Raw genomic sequence first — 19,720 nt, forward strand, 5'->3', positions numbered from 1 at the left:
ATTGCCTTAGGATGGATTCCAAAGGATATGAACGTTTGTAAAACCCTGAGAAATTCTGCCAGACTGCCTTCCAGAAGTTCTCATACCTGTGGGCAAGAGAAAGAAATAGGCTGTTGAGAAACTGCCTGGCCTGGTTTTGGGTGGCTGTGTGTGGTGTCTTGTTTAAAATTCAGATCTCCTGTGGTTTACCCTGGCACCACACATTGGAGAATCTGGGGAGACTGACAAAGGTGTTCATTCTTGCTGAGAAATGTCCACATGCTTGTCTCAATCAATTTAAAAAAATCCTGAGGGAGGACAAGAACGTGGTTCCTGTCCTCCCCTTTTGCCTCCCCTTTCTCTTGCCCCTGCCCTCCTTTCCCCCTTCCCCATTCCCTCCCTCTTCTTTTGTCTTTTTACATTGGGGCAGGGTCTTGCCATGTAGCCCAGACTGGCCTGGAACTTGCGATCATCTTGCTTCAAGAACAGTTTGAATAGCTGAGACTATAAGCCTGTGCCACTCTGACTGGCTCTCCCCACCCCCTCACCCTCCAGCCCCAGTCCTGGGGAGTGAACTTTGGCCTTGCATGTGCTAGGCAAGTGCTGTGCCACTTAGTGATATCCTCAGTCCTCTTTTTACTTTTTATTTTGAGATAGAGTCTTATGAGTCGCTCAGGCTGGCCTTGAATGTCCCTCCTACCACAGACTCCTGAGTACCTGGGATTATAGGCCTGGACCACAGGGCTTGATTCCAGTTTCCTTCTTCACAGGGCCTCATTTTTCAGATGTGGAAATCAGGGCCCAGAAAGAGAAAAGAGCCAGTCCTGGGCTGCAGAGCAAGCCAGTGGAGGATCTGAAAGAACCCAGGGAACCTCTCTCAGAGTCAGGCAGGGCAGGATCATGACTGGTGTTTGTTTGTCAGCATCTTGTTTGTGACAAACAGCATCTCAGTGGTGGTACAAGGTGGGCTATGGGTTTGCTCCCAGCACAGTGCTCTGGAGGAATCAATACAATACTTAGCAGGAAGCGGTGGCTACTGAATGTGTTGTGAATTGTGACTCCTGGTGCCTGCAGCTTATAGAAGTCTTTCCTGAGAAGAAAGTGGATGCCTTTGAGGTGGGCTGGGCATTCACACTCAGAGTGTAGGGCTCAGCATCTCCAAGAGCCCCAAATACTCTTGAGATCTCAGGGTGTCCCCCCCCATAAAAAGCCTTGCTTTGATTCTTACTGGGTCTTTCTAGACACCTAACTGGGTTTAATGATAGTCTCTGGTACCAACAGGTTTGAGTTGGGGGTGGACATGTAGAGCAGAGCTCCTGCATTATTCTTGGCTTCCAGAGCCCAGGGCTTCTCACAGAACTTTGTGCTTTGCAAGCTGAAGGAACAGGCTCAGATGCCACCTGCCTAGAGCCATCAGGGTCCCCCATTGGCCCTTGAGTCTTGAGCATATCAGGCAGAGTCCCCAGGTCTTCTTCAGTCTAACAGAAAGTGTCAGAGTGAACATGTGAAGTTGCTAATACTTGATCCTTTTTTCCGCTCACCATTGTTTGGGATTGAACCTATGGCCTCATGGTGGGAGGTGCTCTCCACTGAGCTATACATCCCCAGATCTTTTTTAGTTTTTATTTTGTTGCAGGATTTCAGTAAATTGTCCAATCCAGCTCTGATCTCTCTCTGTAGTCCAGGCAGGCCTTGAATTTACAATCCTTTTGCTTTAACCTCCTTAGCAGCTGAGATTACAGATTTGTGTCACTTGTCCCAGCTTGTAATCATTTACTGACTGGTTGAGACAGGGTCTCATGTACCCTAGGCAGGCCTCAAACTCATTATGCAGCTGAGGATGACCTTGAACTTCTCATCCTGCTCCCACCTCCCAGGTGTTGGGATTATAGGCCTGCACTACCACGTCCCCCACTTCCTGAGTCCCACTGAAGGAGGAGTCATGGGTGTTAGGGATTTAGTGGGCTTTTGTCATGTTTTGAATTCAGAATATAGGTAAGGTTATTAGGAGTTACCCCCAATGAATAGCAAGTCTCTGGTATATGTTATTTTGTGTGTGCTTATAAAATAATATGAACTATCAGGGCTGGAGAGATGACTCAGTGGCTAAGAGCACTGACTGCTCTTGTAGAAGACCCCGGTTCAGTTCCCAGCACCCATATAATGGCTAACATCATTCGTATGTCCAGTTCCAGGTGATCCAATGCCTCTCCTGGCCTCTATGGGCAAGGCATGCGTGGGTGCACTTACATACATGCAGGCAAAACATTCATACACATAAAATAGAAACAAATAAATCCTTTAAAAATGATATGGACTATCAAACTGCTCCATGAAAGAATTCTGCTTTCCATTTCACAGATGAAGAAACTGAGAGGTTATGCTTAGGGTCACCCTGCAGGAGGCAGGGCATCTGAGATCCACTTCCAAGTATGTAGGGCTCTGAAACCCATGTTCTGTCCATGCTGGGCAAGGGGCATATCTGCCACCATCCATGGCTAGGGCAACAGTGCAGCCTGGCTGGTTGCTGGAAGCTTCCTCTCATAGAGATGAGGTGGCATTCTGCCATTCTTCCCATCCTGTCTGCACTTGTGCCTGCAGCTGGAGCCCAGGAATGTTCTGTCCCTGAGCCGTGCTTCCCAGCAGCACCCCTTCCCCCAGCACATGCACACTGCAGCCCTGGGGGGAGGCAGGGGCCCTCCTTGCTCAAAATAGCTCTGTGTTATTAGCTGCATTTAATTGAAGGTGTTTCGAGGGCAGCCTCCACCGGGCCCAAACCAAATGGAAAATGACACACTGTCAAATTAATGTCCCCAGACCATGATAAATGGCCAGGCTTGGTGAGTAATGCTTCCATTTCTTGTTTTAAAGGGGAAGGATGCAGCCAGGCTCCACGTGTCTGTCCCTGTTGGGGAAAGGTCAGGGGCATCCTCAGGATAAATAGCAATCCTGGCCCACCCACCCGGGATGGACTTCTGCTGAGTTCTGAGTTCAATCTTTCTTTATATCTCTTGAGGCTGAGAGCTTTCAAACAGCTTTTGCACCTCCAGACCAACATCCAGGGAGGATAAGGCAAATCCTTCACCCCAGCCTGCACTTTTACCTTGTAGAGCATAGTCATTCCATTATCTCAAGTGATTAGTTGGAATGCCAGGCCTGCCCCTGACCTCAGGCTACACCCTCAATGCCATGGTTTCACCTGCGTTGATTCTTTAAGCCTGCCCTGCACTCTGCTATGTCTTGGGCAAGCTAGGCCACAGTTGCTAGAGGCTGTTCCATTCCAGGCTCAGCCCCTGTCCTGGAGGACACAGACGGCTTGGACAATTGGAGCTGGCCAATACCTTTAGCCCTGCTATAACATCTCCTGCCAAAAATAAGCAATGTCTCAGAACAGAAATGTCAGACACGGCCATGAGCAAGAGGCAGACAAGACCACTTGGTAATTGTGTCTGAGCTCAGACAAAAAAAAAAAAACCAAAAAAACAATGATATTGCTCCAACCATAGAAACCGCCACACAGTCTGGATCCTGGCTGATATCAGAGTCTATGACTTCCTTACAGGTCACAACCCCAGACTTGCTAAATCTTCCCTCTTGAAGTTCATGACCACCCCCATGCAGACTGACCCCCTGCTTCACTCCATAGAAAGCTCAGCTTCCTGGAATCCCCCACCCCCCCATTCCCATGTGACACAAGTCCTCCTGCCTCTCCCTGAGGCACCCCATTATTCCCCACTGTGCATATGCTTTCTCATGTAACAGGTAATCCCACCTTATTTCAGACACAGATGTACTCTTGGAGGTCTTTGGCTAAGTAGTGTTGTTACCGCCAACCTCAGCCATAGGGCCCAGCAATATGATGGAAAAGCCAGCTCCATTGCCAGAGAAATCATCTGTTACCAGAGAAGGGTGCCGGACCTGTTTGTTCTAGTTGGGAAGCACTGTTGGGGAGGTGATGTCCTCCTAATTGTCCAAGGAAGAGAAAAACAAGCGGGTAAGGCACAGGGAAAGGGGCACAGGAGCCTCCGGGAGTAAAGTGGGGACAGGCATGTGCGAGTGCAGTGAGGCCCTTCCTGCCTCCTCCCCTTGCCTCCCACTAAGGCAGATCCCTAGCTTATCCTTTAAGGCTTCCCACATACGTCACGCCCCTGAATAGCCCTCACAGGCTGCCTTGGCGTCTCTTCACTGTCCAGGCCTCGGTCTCTCTGTTAGTAAAATTCAAGGACGGCATACATCAAAAGTGCTGTCAAACTTTTCTTTCTTTTTAAAACATTTCTTTTATTACATTTATTTATTTGTTTGTGTGTATACAGTTCTGTTTGTGTGTATATGTATGGGCATGTGCATGCCATTGTGTGCCAGTGAAGGTCAGAGGACAACTTGCAGGAGTTGGCTCTCCTCTTCCACCATGTGGATCCCAGGAACTAAATTCAGGTCATCTGGCCTGGTGGCAGGTGCTTTTATCCACTGAGACATACACCAGCCCTCAAACTTTTCTTTTAAAAAGGGTACATTCAGGCTGGTGAGATGACTCAGCTGGTAAAGACACTTGCTGCCAAGCCTGATTCCTTGGAACACACATGGTGGAAGGAGAGAACTGAGTCCCACAAACTGTCCTCTTACTTGCCCATGTGTGTGTGTGTGTGTGTGTGTGTGTGTGTGTGTGGTAAAAAATGAGTACAGTACTTTATTTAAAGGTGATCTCATACAGAAGCCCAACAAATAAGAAACAAAGACTATGAAAGCCGAGCCGCTAGGGATGAAGTGGAGGCTAAGGGGTTGGTCCTAGCTTTTTGGCAGTCTGGGGTAGGGTGCTCCTGGAGACCCTGAGGGCTCCTCAGTACCAGCTGGAAAAACTTAAAAGGGGACAGAATCTATGGTTACTTCTGACGTCTCAATTTGGTCTCCCCGGTCTCCCTGAAGATGGAAATCACATCCTAATGGCTGTCCAGCTCCATTCCCTGCACATGGAGGGAGGTAAGCTGTACTGCTTGAGTCTGCGTAGGCCTTATATCACATCGGAAGTGCTCTCCCATTCTTTTTGGACTGGTTAATGAGGATCCTGGGGAGGGAGAGATCCAGGCGAGGAAGGGGTGGTATCCCAGATCACATGGGCTGCGAAGGACCTGCCTGTGTGGAGGGATACAAGGTTCAAAGCCAGCTCGATCTATCTGCCCATCTGTCTCTTTGCTCCTGTGGGTTCAGCCTCCTTTCCTCCCCCACACCCTGACAGCCTGAAACAATATTGAGGGCACACAGTAGCCCTCCCAGCTCCATTATTGCCAACTCCTCTGCCGCTGGGAAATGGACCATCAGTTCCTGATGATACATCGCAGAAAATTGGTTGTCAGGCCAATAAATGTATCCGATTGGATTTTTGACATCGGGCGAACCCATCCACAAGGCATTTGATTAAAGTGCTAAGAGGGAGTAGCTGGGTAGAGCCTGCCAGAGTCTGGCCTAAATAGGTGCTGTCTCCCCTCTGGGGAAGAGGCCCCTCCTCCCTGTCTGCGGCTCACCCCCTCCTTTCTCATTTTCATCCTTCATTGCTCTGAAAGTGCCCAGCTCAATCAGGGCTCCCTGAGGGCAGAGGGACAGCCAGCCCAGTTGGAGAGGGATCATCTTTGCTTGGATGCCTGCTGGGGAGGCTCCTGGGGCCCTGCGAGCCTGGTCTGGAGCCCTGCGGGGGCTGCCCTCATCCCAGGCTGTCAGTGGGCATCAGTCACCGAGGCCATTCCGAGGCCGTTCCTTGTCCTGGGGAGTGGAGTAGAAAGAGCCCTGCTATTGTCTAGGCTGTTTTTAAAACTGCTCAGTCCTTCCAAGCTCAGTGACCTCCTGGTGAGTTTATATCTGTGACCTGCTTCCCCACCTGTAAAGACAGGTCAGTAAGCACAGGCACAGCACCTTGTCCCCACATGCACATTTCCATGACTTGAATTGGAAATGGCAGGGCCTGATTAACTGGGGAGTATGGGACCTATTACTGGATTGCCTTTGGGGATGATGTAATCAGAGTAGATGATGACGTAATGTACCCTCCATGCAGGAAACATGTTGTTCTGTTCTTTTTAGCCTGTGATTGAAAAATAAAAGTTGGGTTATGAGACATTTTAATTATTGGAATGACTATAGAGAAAAATCACTATTGTGAGTCCATCTCCGTTAATGCATTTTCTTCTTCTGTAATCTTTTCCTATTGCAAAATTTGCCTTTGATTATATATGAGAGAGAGAGAGAGAGAGAGAGAGAGAGAGAGAGAGAGAGAGAGAGAGAGAGAAGCTATGTCTCTCTGGAAACCATCTACCCATCCTGCTGCACTGGGGGTGGGAAGATGCGACACAGTAGGTGAAAGGGGTCACACTGCATGGTGTCTGACTATGTGTGGTATCCAGCCCACTTCTGCATGCTGCAGACCCCCTGCCCATCTTCCTACTGGTGCCAGTGTGTACTGCCTTGTCACAAGGGCCTCTTTGACATCCAAAGGAGTTCTGACCCTTGTCTACTGCTTTACAGAGCTAACAGGATACTTGAGGGACCTCTTGGTTCCCTCAAGGGAACCTGGGAATGGACCCTGGCGATGGGGAGAACCCTAACCTCAGTCAGTGTAGCACAGGTGGTTAGAGTGACAGGCCCCTGGGCTCTGGGCTCTCCAGAAGTCCTTCCTGCTCTCTGTCCCAGATTCCTCATGACTTTTGACCTCTGATGGAAGGCTGGATTTCTGGACTTTCCAAAATGCATTTCCCTTTCATTGCTTGAGTTTCTTAACCCCTCCCTGGACTTGAACTCTGCCCAGGGCTTGACTCTGCCAAGGACCTCTGGCTCCTGGAGAGATACACAATTGCCAAGAGAACACTCCCCATCCTGGGACTGGGTTTTGGGCTCTGTTCAGGGTGGAGAGTCTCTGTGTAGAGCCTGGCAGACAGGGCACCAGGAGGAGGCGGCTCTTATCTTGTCCTTGTCAATGTGCAATTGGCAGAAATTTCTGTCTTCTTTCATTTGCAAACAATAGAGTTAAAGGACTCTGGGGCCCTGACCTGTAAGACAGGGGGTTAAGGGTGTTTGGTCTGAGGGAGTCTTGAGGCCCCTCAGGCCCTCAGCATACCTGAAGCCAGGAGGATTTGACTCAAATACACTGGGGAAAGGAGGAAGATAGGAAGGGAAGTTTAAGCAGCCACACAAAATGGATAGGGGCCCCATCCCAAATGCTTTCCCAGCTCTCCCCAGCTTTTATTATCCTTACCTGCAAAATGGGGTCACAAGAATTGACCCCTCAGAGAGACCCTGATGACTCAGTGAACGGAAGAAGAGAGGTGCAGCCTGGGGCATAGAGCACAGAGCATACCAGAGGCCCCCAGTGTGTGTGTCTGTCCTTTCCACAGCTTTATGGGTTGGTTGTAGATATGAACATAGCCTAAGGCCTGATTTACAATAGGTACTTAATAAATGCTCTTGTTCATAGTGGTAGCTGGAAGCCAGGACTGACTCATCCAGAAGTCTGCAAAACTCAGGGACGGTCAGACCTGCATATCACAGGAGTGGGGAGATGATGTGGTCAGCCTAGAATCTTATCTAAGCAGCAGAGGAGGACACGTTTCCATGAATCAGCACAGAATAGAAGGAGGACAAGATTTGACATCCAGTAGGCCTGGGTTAAAGTTCTAGCATTGTCATTTACAAGCTGTGTGACCCTGAGCAAGTTACTGACCCTCTCTGAGGGTTAGTTTTCTTCTCTGTAAATAGGAAAGGGGAATGACCACCTCTCCAGGTTGCTGGGAGGATTATATGAGAGGATGTGAATGAGGCAGGCACCTGTCCCAGACAGGCTGGGCAACACACTGAGTGACTTTCTTACTTTAGCCTGCTTCCCTGCGCACAACATTGAGACCAAGGGACTACTTGCAGGTTGGCTCCCTGGAGGCAGCCCAGGCTCAGAGGAGGCTGAGAGAGTCTAATCCTTGAATTACAAAGCTCCTTACCTCCTCCCAAGGGCATCTCCCAGCTAACATGCAACAGGACAGACGCTACCCCATCAGGCTGCCTCTAAAAATAACCTCCCATCTTGACTGAGTATTGGCATTGGCTCAGGGCTTCCTCCTGGCACTGCCCTGGTCCTGGCCTGGTTCTGCTCTGATTCTGCCTGGGTGGGGCTTCTCTGAGCAGCACCAGTGATCCTGCAGACCCAGAGAAGGCAGGGTGCAGCTCAGAGCTGCGGGATCTGGGGCCTGGGGGATGCAGATTGAGGCCAACCGGGACCAAGTCCCTGGGTCTCCTGTTCCTCCTCCTCATCTCATATCTAACGTTAAGGAGGATGGAAGGAAGGGTCCCTCACCAGCACCTTCTTTATTGCTGTCCATCCCAAGAGGACCACTGCAGGGCGGCACCACACAGACCTGGGGAGGAGAGGTGCCATGCATTCGTTAGCACCTTTCTACCCATGAGCTCACCTGGGTCTGACAAGTCCTCACCTAGGTGGAAGAGGGATGGTCCTGGCTTCCAGCAAGTGTCAGAGAATGCTCTCAAGTGATGAATGGAGGGACACAGACTCTGGGCTCACTCCAACAGAGGTGGTTCCAAATCAGGCCCAAATACTTACTAGCCATGCAGTGTTTAAAAAGGGGGTCCTACATTAGACAAACAGTGGGGTTCCTTCTGTATTTCTCTCTCTCTCTCTCTCTCTCTCTCTCTCTCTCTCTCTCTCCTCTTTGACATTTAGTCTCATTTTGCTTCAATTGGCCTCCAACTTGCTATGTAGCCAAGAATGATTTTAAACTTTTAATCCTCCTGCCTCTACCTCCCAAGTGCTAGAACTATAAGCATGTGCCACCACTCCAGGTTTATATGGTATTGAGGATTGAACCCAAGGCTTCATGCATATTAGGTAAGAACAGATGAAGCCGTGCTGTGGGCTGGGTCCCTAGCCCTTGGTGAGGGCATTGGAAACATTCAAAGAAGGAGAGGAAAAAGTGAAGCCGGTAATTAGCTGCGGAGGATGCTGGGAGAATCTTTCTCCAGCTCCTCCTGGGGCTCCAGCTGATGAGGAAGCAGCCCCCCAGGGACCAGGCCTTGGCTTGCTTGCTCCTTTCATTACTGCAGTTTTTCCACCCTGAGTTTCCATACTGGGCTCTCTGCTTCCTCTGGGAGATGCTAGGTGGTGTGGTGGAAACAGCCAAGGCTCTGAAGTCAGAGGATCTGGGTTCAAATCCCAGCCCTGATCTCGTTGGGCAGGTGACAGCCTCTTGGGACCCTGGTCTCTTCACTCCCAGCTCCACCATGACAATGTGTGCCTTCCAGGGTTGCTATATCAATTAAAGAGGACTATGCATATATTGTACCTGATACATAGCCCAGATCCAGTAGGTCTGTTGCCCTGTGTGGTCTCAGGACACAGAAAAGAGGGAAGGTTATTGTGATGATTAGTGTTGTCAACTTGACAGAATCACCTGGAGATGGGCCTCTGGGCATGCTTGTGGGGATTTCTTGAATACTAACTGAAGTGGGAAGATCCTCCCAATCTTGAATACTAATGGAGGTGGGAAGACCTGCCCACTGTGGGCAGGACCATTCTCTAGGCTGGGGATGCTGGACTGTTTAAGTAGAGAAGGAGGAGCTAAGCAGCATCCTGCCTTGGTCTCTGCTTGACTGCAGATGCAATGTGACCAGATGTCTCAGGCTCCTGCTGCTGTGACTTCCACACCATGAATGGACTCTACCTTTGAACTGTGAGCTGAAATAAATCCTTAGGTTGCTTTTGTCAGGGTATTTTATTACAACAATAGGAGAATCAACTAAGACAATGGTCCTTACGGGAGGAGGCCTATGGTTAAGCAGAGGTAAAGGACTGAAGAGAGAGAGGTGGAATGAGCCTGCCTAGGAGGAGAAGGGCTCTGTGCTCCTGTGGGACTCTGGCCCTTCCTTCCTGTGAGTCTCTCAGAGTTGGGGTTAGTTGTTGAAGTTGGTGGCCAGGTTTCAGTGGAGTTTTCGTCATAACAGGTAGTGAAATGGACCAGCAGGCTCAAAGGTTCTTCTTAAGCCCATTCTTAACTTATGGGGCTCCCACACAGCTGCATGCCTCCAGATAGACTGCCCACCAAAGGTCTGCTGCTGGCTGTCTGCAGATTACCTTAGGTCTCCTCGAATGTCCTGGACCAAGAATCAGAAGGCCAACTCCATTCTTTCTCTGGGTTTTGGTTTCTACACCTGAGGAAAATGGAATGATTAGCACCTACCTACAGAGGCTGCTAACTAACTTAAGCCTCACAACAGGCTAATGATGTAGACATTCTATGATCATCATCCCCTGGGGTACACACAGGCAAAGTAACTTGTCTAACATGACACATGTAGTAAAGGGTAGGACTGGAAGTCTGGCGCCAGAGACAGCCCTATTCCCTCTCCTCTTTGATCCACTTGTGAAATACACAGTAATATTCAAAGCATGGCTCTGGCAAGATACTGTATATCAGTTAGCACTGCTGCTTAACAAGCAACCCTAAAACCTAAGGAGCTTGCTCTTTACAGTTTTGTCAGTTGGCCACACAGTGCTGTTCATCCGAGGTCTCCCACTCAGATTCCTCTAGAACAAAATGCCCACCAAAGGCCTACCACTGGCTGTCCACTGAGTGCCTGTGGTCTCTTCTAAGGGTCCTCATATCAGGGATGGGCAGCCCTGGGGCAGCATTTCAAAGGACTAGAAACCCTTTTGAAGTCTAGGCTGCAAAGCTTGCATAACAGCCTCTCTGTCATGCCAGGAGTCACAGTGGGCTCAGGTGGCAGGAGAGTTTGGACGAGCCCACCATTTGCAGGAAGGATATTGGAAGGGTAATCTCCCAATAATGTGTAATCTCTCACTAGATAACCAGGCTTGGCCTTCAGTTTAGAAACTGAGTTGAGAACACTTTTTACATCACATGTCTGAATCTCAGTTTCTTCCTCTGTAAAATGGGCAGTGTAGGTCCTTGATTGTCAGGGGCTATGGTCAAGTAAGAGGATGTGTAAATGCACTGTGTAAAGTGCCTGCCACCTAAGTGTCCACTGCTGCTGTAATTAACAGCTCTACTTATACTGGCCCATGAGTCCTGAGCAGATCAGACATCAGGAAGGAGGGCCTTTGGTCACCTAACCACAGTTTCCATATCCCCAGTTCAGTACTTTCCACCATACAAGCTGCTACTCAGACTAAAGGGAAAAAGACACACACTCTCCACTGTGCAGATAGCACATTGATCTCCACACACTGGCTGATTGTGATTGACCAGAGTTGGCTGCCCTGGAGTTGGGGAGTGGGGCTACATTTCAGAAAGCTGTGCCAGTGAGTCCCTGCTCAGGGCAAGGACAGCCAGGATCACTGGGGCGAACCCCAATTCAGGAACAGGGAGCAGGAGACACGTGCCATTTAACCACCCCAGCTCTGGCCTTATCTCAGACCTCACCTCTGCCACTGCAATATCCCAGCATGAACAATGTCCTTTAGGCCTTTCAATTTATGTTCTGGAAGATGCAAAGTCCAGAGTGGTCCAGGAGGCTGGGCTGAAGTCACACAGAGAGGCTAGAGAGATCACTCCCTGACTGCTGATTTTCCCATGTTCCTAAGCTCCCCCAAACCTTGGGGAGTCTGGACAAGTTAGAACTTGGCTCCTGCTGCCCAAGACTTATATCTCCAACTTAGGACTCTAGGGCTTTCTGCTTTGGCTCAGGCCTCAAGGAGGAAGGCTCCCCTCTCTCTGTTTGGATTCAGATAAGGGCATTTTCAAGTTCTTTGAGATGGCAGTGGAGGCTAGCCAATGCTATTTCCACCCGAAGATCAATCAAGTCTGTCCCCGGTCTCAGGCACATGGCGGCTGGCGTGCATGGACAGAGCCGGCGGGATCTATAGCCAGGGAGGCCTGATTATTCAGCTTCTGGAGCCAGCAGGCTTTGGAGCACCCTCTCCGAGGCACAGACATGACACAAATCTTCCCACCACTGGGCCAACTGCTCCTCTCCTATCTGTGGGGGGTGACAGTCAGGCAAGGTCTACACCCAAGGCCTGGCCATTAAGAAATTCATTAATCAGAATTGTGTTTACAGCTCTCTGGCAAGCAATCGTAATTCACTGGCTCAAGCCAGACCCTGGGCCTTCCTGCAAACTGCTGTGACATTTGGTAAAAATATCAGCTGGGGCCAGGGCCAGGCGGGAGGTGTGTGTGCAATCCATGCTGACTTGTGAAATGCAGGCTCTGTGTGGGTCACAGGCACCAGGGAAGGCTGCAGGGACAGGCTGTCACTGGCTCCAAGGGTCATCTTGAACACATCACTACCCTGTCATCTCACATCTGTAGTTAGGGGGTGGAGGGATTTGGAGTAAGTCAGATGGTAAAATCTGTCAGACCACAGATTTGTCCCGTGTGGTCTGTGGTCTGCATAGGATTGGCCAGCATAGTGTTAAGGGGGAAAAAAAAAAACAAAAAACAAAAAAACTCCTTGCCAACCTTCAAAAACGAAGGATTCACATGAAAATCCAGACTTCCCATAGCACTGGGAGTGTATTCTTATAGAGCAATGGCAGCCTGGAGCTGAGCTGCAGATCAGCCTATGATATGTGGTTTGCCAACATTAACAAAAATCCCCACTACTGGGCATGGGCCCAGGGCCTCCATGTAAGGTTGGGTAAGTTGCTCACTGTATAAGGCACCCAACTCTGGGGTCAAATGGGGACTGAATTGCTATGATCCGCCTTGTTTGCTGTAGGCATTTGTGTAGGAATCCATTTCACCAAGGAAGGGGTGACTTTTTTTTCACAACTCACCAGGGTGCTTTCGGTCAGCATTGATCCTGTCTAGACCCACAGAGTTCCCATAGCTTGCATTCCACAGGAATTGAGGGTGTGTGTGGGGGTGTTCCTTGGTATCCCGAGTGAAAACATGAGGTGTGTGGGCAGGGTGGGCAAGGTGTAGATGTGGGCAGGTCTCTGCCCCTCCTGAGCTATCACTTTATTTAAAAAGCAAGGACCTTAGCCAGCTGATCTCAGAGGCCCTGCCAGCTCTGGAGCCTGTAGTTCTGCAGATGTGCTCTGGCCAAAGGGACATGACAGATGGCTACTTGTGCCTCAGCTCTGTGGAAGAAGTTCGGGACACCTGGCAGGAGCTAGGGCTGGGGCCCAGAACAGGTACATAGCCCTCCTGTGGCACACTTGTGTGTGGTGTATATGTTCATGTGTGTGTGGACACAGGTGCACTTTCGTGTGTGTGTGTGTGTGTGTGTGTGTGTGTGTGTGTGTGTGTGTGTTGGGAGTAGGGTTGCCAGATAAAATACACAGTGCCCCATGAAATTTCAATTGAATAACAACAGGACCTTGTGTGCATGGGTATGAGGGTTTGGTATGTATGTGGAGGCCAGATGTCAACCTTGGGTGTCGTTGCTCAGGAGCCTTCCACTTTGCTTATGAATCAAGTTCTCTCATTCGAATCAGAGGCTCGACCATTTGGCTAGACTGGCTGACTAGCAAGCCCCAGGGATCCTCCTGTCTCCTCCTCCCCAGTACTGAGATTACGAGAATGTGCCATCAACCCAGCTTTTAAAATGTTATTTTTATTTACTATTTATTTTCTTTATATAGGATCTTATCACATGGGCCTGGCTGACCTGGAACTTCCCATGTAGATCAGGCTGGCCTCATACTCATAGAGATCCACCTGCCTTTGCCTCCCAAGTACTGAGATCAAAGGCATGTGCCACCACACCCAGCTCACACCTATTTTTTTTTTTAATGTGGGTTATAGGGATTAAACTCAGGTCCTCACGATTGCACTTGACTAACTGAGCAATCTCTCAGTCCCACCCACATTCATGTTTCCTAAGGAGCCCCTTGGGCTGCTGCCTCCACACTGCCCAGACAACCAGTAAAATCAAGGTGAAGTGAGGCAGCTAGCAGGCCCTGGAGCCCCAGTGTGTCTTTCTTGTGGGTGTGGCTTCAGTGTGTTCTAAGTGTTTCTGACTTTCCCTGGGTGACAAATTTGTCTCCCCACAGACTGCCTCTCTCACCCTGGTCCTGGTATTCTAGAGGCTGGGGTGTTGGCTGTTGACTGTCTCCTATGGGTGATCAGCTTGCTGTCTGCTTTTGCAATCTCATGAGGGACAGTCCCACTCCTTAAGCATCACAAGTAGCTGAGCTGAGACAGAGACTGTGTGCATGATCATCAAGGCCCTGCAAATTCCCTCCCTGGTTCTTTCTAGAAAAATGGTTTGCTCTGCCTTAGACTAGAGCCTGTGAAGAGCATCCTGAATTTCCTTGTTTTACAGACAGAGAAGTGAGCCACAGAGAGGTTTCACTACTTCTGTATCCTCACACAGCAAATGAGAGGAAAAGTCCGTGACTCTGGGGTCAGTGCCCTTTTTCCAAGGAAGTCCACTGCTCCCAGATGGTGAGAATTCTAAGCACAAACCAGTCACTAACACAGGCAATTTGTAGCCATTGGGTTCCAAGCCACACTCTTCCTGGGTCATAATGGACTACATATTTGTGTTTGATCATCCTGTGCCACTAAGCTCTGTCTTTAAATCTTTGATAATAGGGCTGGGAGACCGGCCTTGTATCCTTGGCTCACTTGGAATGTGGACAGACATCTTCACGCAGTGGTTCTGACATTTCAGTAGGGCTAACGTCGAGAGAAGTTTCTCTGAATGCTGCCTGGGAGGTAGAGGGGATCCTGTGATCCACTTTTGAATAAATGAGCTGAACTCTTCCCAAGCCCACCTCTATGTAACTGATCCTCCACGAGGTATGGGTTTGCAGAGAATTGTGTTTGTTTCATGTCGATGAATGAACTGGTTTTATTTTCTTAAAAAAATGTATTACTGAGGGCTGGGGAGATGGCTCAGTGGGTAAAAAGTGCTTGCCACACAAGCATGAGGACCTGAATCCAGATTCCCCAGCAGCCAAGAAAAAGCTAGGAACAGTGCTGTCTGCCTGTAACCCCAGACTGGTGATGATGGGGATGGGGCGGGGACAGAAGGACCCCAAGGGACTCTCTGGACGGCTAGTTTATTAGTGAGTTCCAGGTTCAGGGAGAGACCCTGTCTTAAAAGATAAGATGCAGAGCAACTGAGGAAGACATACAATGTCAACATCTGTCTCACACATACACATGGGTGCAAGCATACATGCACACATCAGCACATGACATATACAGAGTTTATTCCTTGAAATAGGCCCTTAAGGAATATGACTCAGGCAAGCTCACTTAGAATATGTACACGGACCAGGCACAGTGGCGCACACCTTTAATCCCAGCACTCTGGAGGCAGAGGCAGGTGGATCTCTGTGAAATCAAGGCCAGCCTTTTCTACATTGTGAGTTCCAAGTCAGCTGAGGCTACAAGGGGACTTTGTCTCAACCCTCCCCCAGATATGCACATGTGTAATGATTTTTAAATTTTCATGTTAAATAAACATTTGGCATAACAACATGGAACCGTTTTACCATGAGCTGTTTCTTTTCAAGTTGCCATTACGGCTTAAGTCAAATAAACTTACACAATAGATTGTTATGAGGATGTTTTATATACAGTGTGTTCTGTGGTGCGTCATGAATTCTAATGCTTGCTTGCCTTGAATAATATGGAAACAGGGCTAAAGGAAGAAAGTGCAGAGAATGTTGATACCACACCAAGTTAACCTTTAAAATCAGAATCAAACACCTAAGTAGAAGTTGCACCCTTTCCTGGAAGTGGCTCTTTATGATCCAGTGACTAAAGGCATGACCATAAACCCGCAGGCCAGAGCAAAAAAAACACCACTCTTTCCAGAACAATCACCTTGCCTTACTTGCTGAACCAAACAGCTTTATGTCCTTAACAATGTGCTTAAATCCCATTCCAGAGCCAGCCAAATGCCAGGGAGGCAGAGACTTGAAATCTGAAAACAAACCTGTAACTCCATAATTCATCTGAAAACTCGACTCTGCACTTTCACTGTTTTCTAATGGACACCAAACTTACTGCCACGCTGCTTGGAATCCATGCATGAACTGAGCATTGTGGGTATTACAGCCCCACTTCATGAGGAAACCAAGACCTGGGGAGGCAGATGGCTTCACACCGTGGCAGCCCTGTCTTCTGCCAACTCATCCACTGCACTTACCTGGGAACAAAGGCCATGCTGGGTGTTTGGTCCAAAACAACTCAATCTCCTCTCCACTTGGCCCCTGGTAGGCTAATTCAGAGGGCTTCCTCCAATAAGCCTGATGGGAGGATCTTCCAAGCAGAGCCAAAGGCTATATTGTCAGAGGTCAGGCAATGTAGGCAGGAGGTCAGTGCAGAAAGGCCCTTTTTCTAGATGGCCCCAAGGGGATGAGGAAAGAGACTCAGTTAAGGAGCCTCTGTGAAAGCTAGCCAGCTCATCAAGGCTTAGAAGTGCATCAGAGTTCGTGGTACCTCAGTTTCTTCTCCAGCAAAATGGATATACAGTGCCGACCCCATTACTGTAGCTCGGGGTTGTGGCTATTGGGAGACTGAAATGACGAAACATATATAGGATTCCTGGCATGCATGAAGCCACTCAGGCAGTTATTATTTAGGTCAGTTCATTTAATATGCTGCTCTGAGATCAGAAATACACACCAAGTATATACCTAGGTTTTCACTTAATGATTGGAATTTGTCCTCAAAAACTCTGCTGCTAAGTGAAAAGACATTCAATGAAAAATCCATCCCGAGACTGGTGTGGTGGCTCTTATCTGTAATCCCAACACCTGGGAGGCTAAAGCAGGAAATTGCCTTGAGTTCCAGGCCAGCCTGAGCTATAGAGTAAAACTCCATCACAAAAGGAGAGAAAGGGAGGGAGGAGAGAAGGAGGAAAGGGGTGAGAGGGAAGGAGGGAGAGAGGACGAGGAAGAAGAAACAAAGAAAGGAGGGAGAGAGAGAAGGAAGGAAGGGAGGGAGGGAGAGAGGGAGGGAGAAAGGGAGAGAGGGAGGGAAGGAGGGAGGGAGGGAATGGGAAATAGGGAGATGGTTCAGTCAATAAAGAGCGAGCTGTTACAAACCTGAGGATCTGAGTTCACAGCTCAACACTCATGTGAAAAACTGGTGCCTTGGCACATGCCTGCCATCCCAGCACCAGGGAGCCCAGACAGGAAGATTCTTGGGGCTTCCTGGTCAGCCAGCCCAGCCAATCTGTGAGCTCCAGGTTCAGTAAGAGACCTTGTCTCAAAACATAAGGTAGAGAGTGATTGAGCGTACACACAGACACACACACACACACACACACACACACACTTCATTCTATAAATTTTACTAGGCAAAGTCATGCTGCCCTCCACCCATGCCTACAAGAAGTTCCAGGCTGCCTGTTTAGCTGGCTCCCTAAGGACTCAGATCAGGGATTTGTGCCTCTGTGATACTCCACAGGTGATTCCCATACAGTCCCAGGCCTTAGAACTCCCAGGACTTCTTCTATTTTTTTGAAGACCTTTCACCCCCAAATTTCCCTTCCCAGAGATTTGAAAACGTACCTGTATTAAAATGGGGCTTGGTCATCACAGCTGTTGGCCCTGTAGAGAACCCACAGATTGGGTCAATGGCAGCACTCTGGGCTGATTGGCAGGCAGGTCACATAGGAATCACTGGAGAGTCTGGTGGTTGGAGGAGAGTGGCTTTGTTCCTCTATGCTTTCCTGCAATCAGGCCTGTGGGTCTCCGATAACCAGCCACCAAGGACTGAAGACTCCTGGCGGGCATCTGCCTGGCCTCTGCAGCAGCTCACTCTAGGAGCCTCAGCTGGTTTACTGGCAGCTCACAGTTCCCTTGAGCTCTCCAAGTTAATAAATTCCAGGCCTCCTTGGTGTGAATAGGAAGAGATTACTAGCCCAGGCACTTGGCTGGTGCTGCAGGGCCTCCACACACCTCATACATCATACCTGATACATCGTAGCCCCAGAACTGGAGGTAAGCTTGGTACAGGGGGTGAGAGTTCAATAAGGCAACAGGGTAGAGGTAGAGTCCCTCCATCCCTGTATTCCCTTCCCAGCCTGTCTGGCCTCTGCCTGGACCCTGAGACAGTGTGTTCTTATGATACTGCTGACAGACGACGTGTTCCTGTCCTCATGGAGCACGCTGCAGGTCTTGTTTGTATGCACGCGCGCATGTGTGCGTGTGTGTGTGTTGCAGGGAGACCAGGGTTTAGCATGTATACGCCAGGAGCTGAACTGAAACTTGGGAGGAGGAAGATGAAGGAGAAGGAGGGAAAGGGGACATGGGAGGAAAGGAGGGAAAGAGAAGTGGGAGGGGAGAAAGGATGGAGAGAGCATGCAGGGCCTCCATGGAACCAGAGACCTTGAATGCTTTTATTCTCAGCTGTCTCATGATTGGACACAGGGTAGGACTAGTCCCCCAAACCTAGGGCCACAGGCAGACATAGTCTCCGGGGTTTAGGAGATAGTAACAGACAAGAGCCAGGTGGGCTGGTCACAAACTTGAAATGGGACAGTTGACCCATCTTGTGTAAAAGTCCCAGCTTCCACAAGGCTCCGGCTCACTCCTGCTGTGCAGGGAGATGAGAACTCTGTGTTGCCAGATTTTTCACACCCCCCCCCCGGAATTTCTGTAAAAATCTTCAAATTTTAAAATCCTCATTCAGGCCAAACAGCACATACTGTAGGCCAGATTCTGCCTGCTCAGCACCAGGCCTGGTCTCTGCATAGAAAAGGGCGCAGCCTTTGAGGACAGATGGGGGAGTGTTTGCCAGGTTCCTGCCACTTTCTGCCTGTGGGGCCCTGGACCCGCAAGTTAATCTCTGTGCTTCTGTTTCCTTATCTGTAAGATACAGATAGGAATGGCCGTCTGGTGGGGCTGCAGTGGCCTAAAGATAACAGTCCCAAGAATCCTCCTGCAGGAGTGAGCAGCTGCATGCAGCAGCCAGCAGCAAACACCGGGCCTTTTGATCTGCAGTTCTGTCCTTCTTCCCAAGCAATGTTTCTTAGAATCACCCTTTCAGACATCTTTTCTCCTACAACCCATCTCCCTAGGTTTAGGGATAAAGATGTGGACAGTCTGTCCATCTTGGTGGTACTGGCCTATCATCCTAGAGTCACAGGAGGCTGAGACAGGAGGATTGAATATTCAAAATCTACCTGGGCTACAATGGTATTTAAAGCCAGCATGGGAAATTTAACAAGACCCTGTCTCAAAATAAAAAGCAAAAAAGAAGGTGGGTGAGGAGCTGGCTAGAGAGATGTTTCCTTGGGAAAACTGCTTGCCGTACAAGGATGAGGACCAGGGTTTGAATCCCTGTCACCCATGTCAAAGATGGGCTTGATGGTGCTTGGTAACTCCAGCACCTAAGGGCAGAGATAGGCAGATCCCTAGAGCTCATGGTCAGCCAGTATAGTCAATTTTGATGAGCTCCAGTCTCCGTGAGAGACCCTGTCTCAAAAAATATGAATGGAGAGTTATAGACAAAGACAGTTGACATTGACCTCTGACCTCCACACCTAAACACACAAACATATACATACAGGTGCGCGTGCGGGAGGAGGGGGCTAGGGACAGAGCTCAGTGGCAGAGCACTAGTCTAGTATGTAGGAGGTCCTGGGTTCAATACTGAAAAACAAACAAAACACATGGACAGCCTACTACTTTAAATCGAGGACTATCTGAGTTGTAGCTTGCCAGTGCAAGGTGCTTAAAGACAAAACTTCTTTTCCCTAAAGCTGAGAGCACAGAGCAACATGCATGGCAATATACATGAGAGGACCAGGATACCCAATCACC

The 19,720-nt window shown here is 49.2% G+C and overlaps 1 long non-coding RNA gene across 1 annotated transcript; it reads right to left on the reverse strand.

Annotated features, from left to right (window-relative positions):
- Positions 1-4,629: 4,629 nt before the first annotated feature.
- On the reverse strand, positions 4,630-17,690 carry LOC108491016. The gene is made up of 3 exons (XR_001872517.1): positions 17,465-17,690; positions 10,100-10,176; positions 4,630-5,109 (listed from the first exon to the last, which is right to left on the reverse strand). It is a non-coding gene; the product is annotated as an uncharacterized LOC108491016 (long non-coding RNA).
- Positions 17,691-19,720: the final 2,030 nt, after the last annotated feature.

Source organism: Nannospalax galili, unplaced genomic scaffold (genome assembly GCF_000622305.1).
Source record: "Nannospalax galili isolate Female #2095 unplaced genomic scaffold, S.galili_v1.0 scaffold54, whole genome shotgun sequence".
NCBI lineage: Eukaryota > Metazoa > Chordata > Mammalia > Rodentia > Spalacidae > Nannospalax > Nannospalax galili.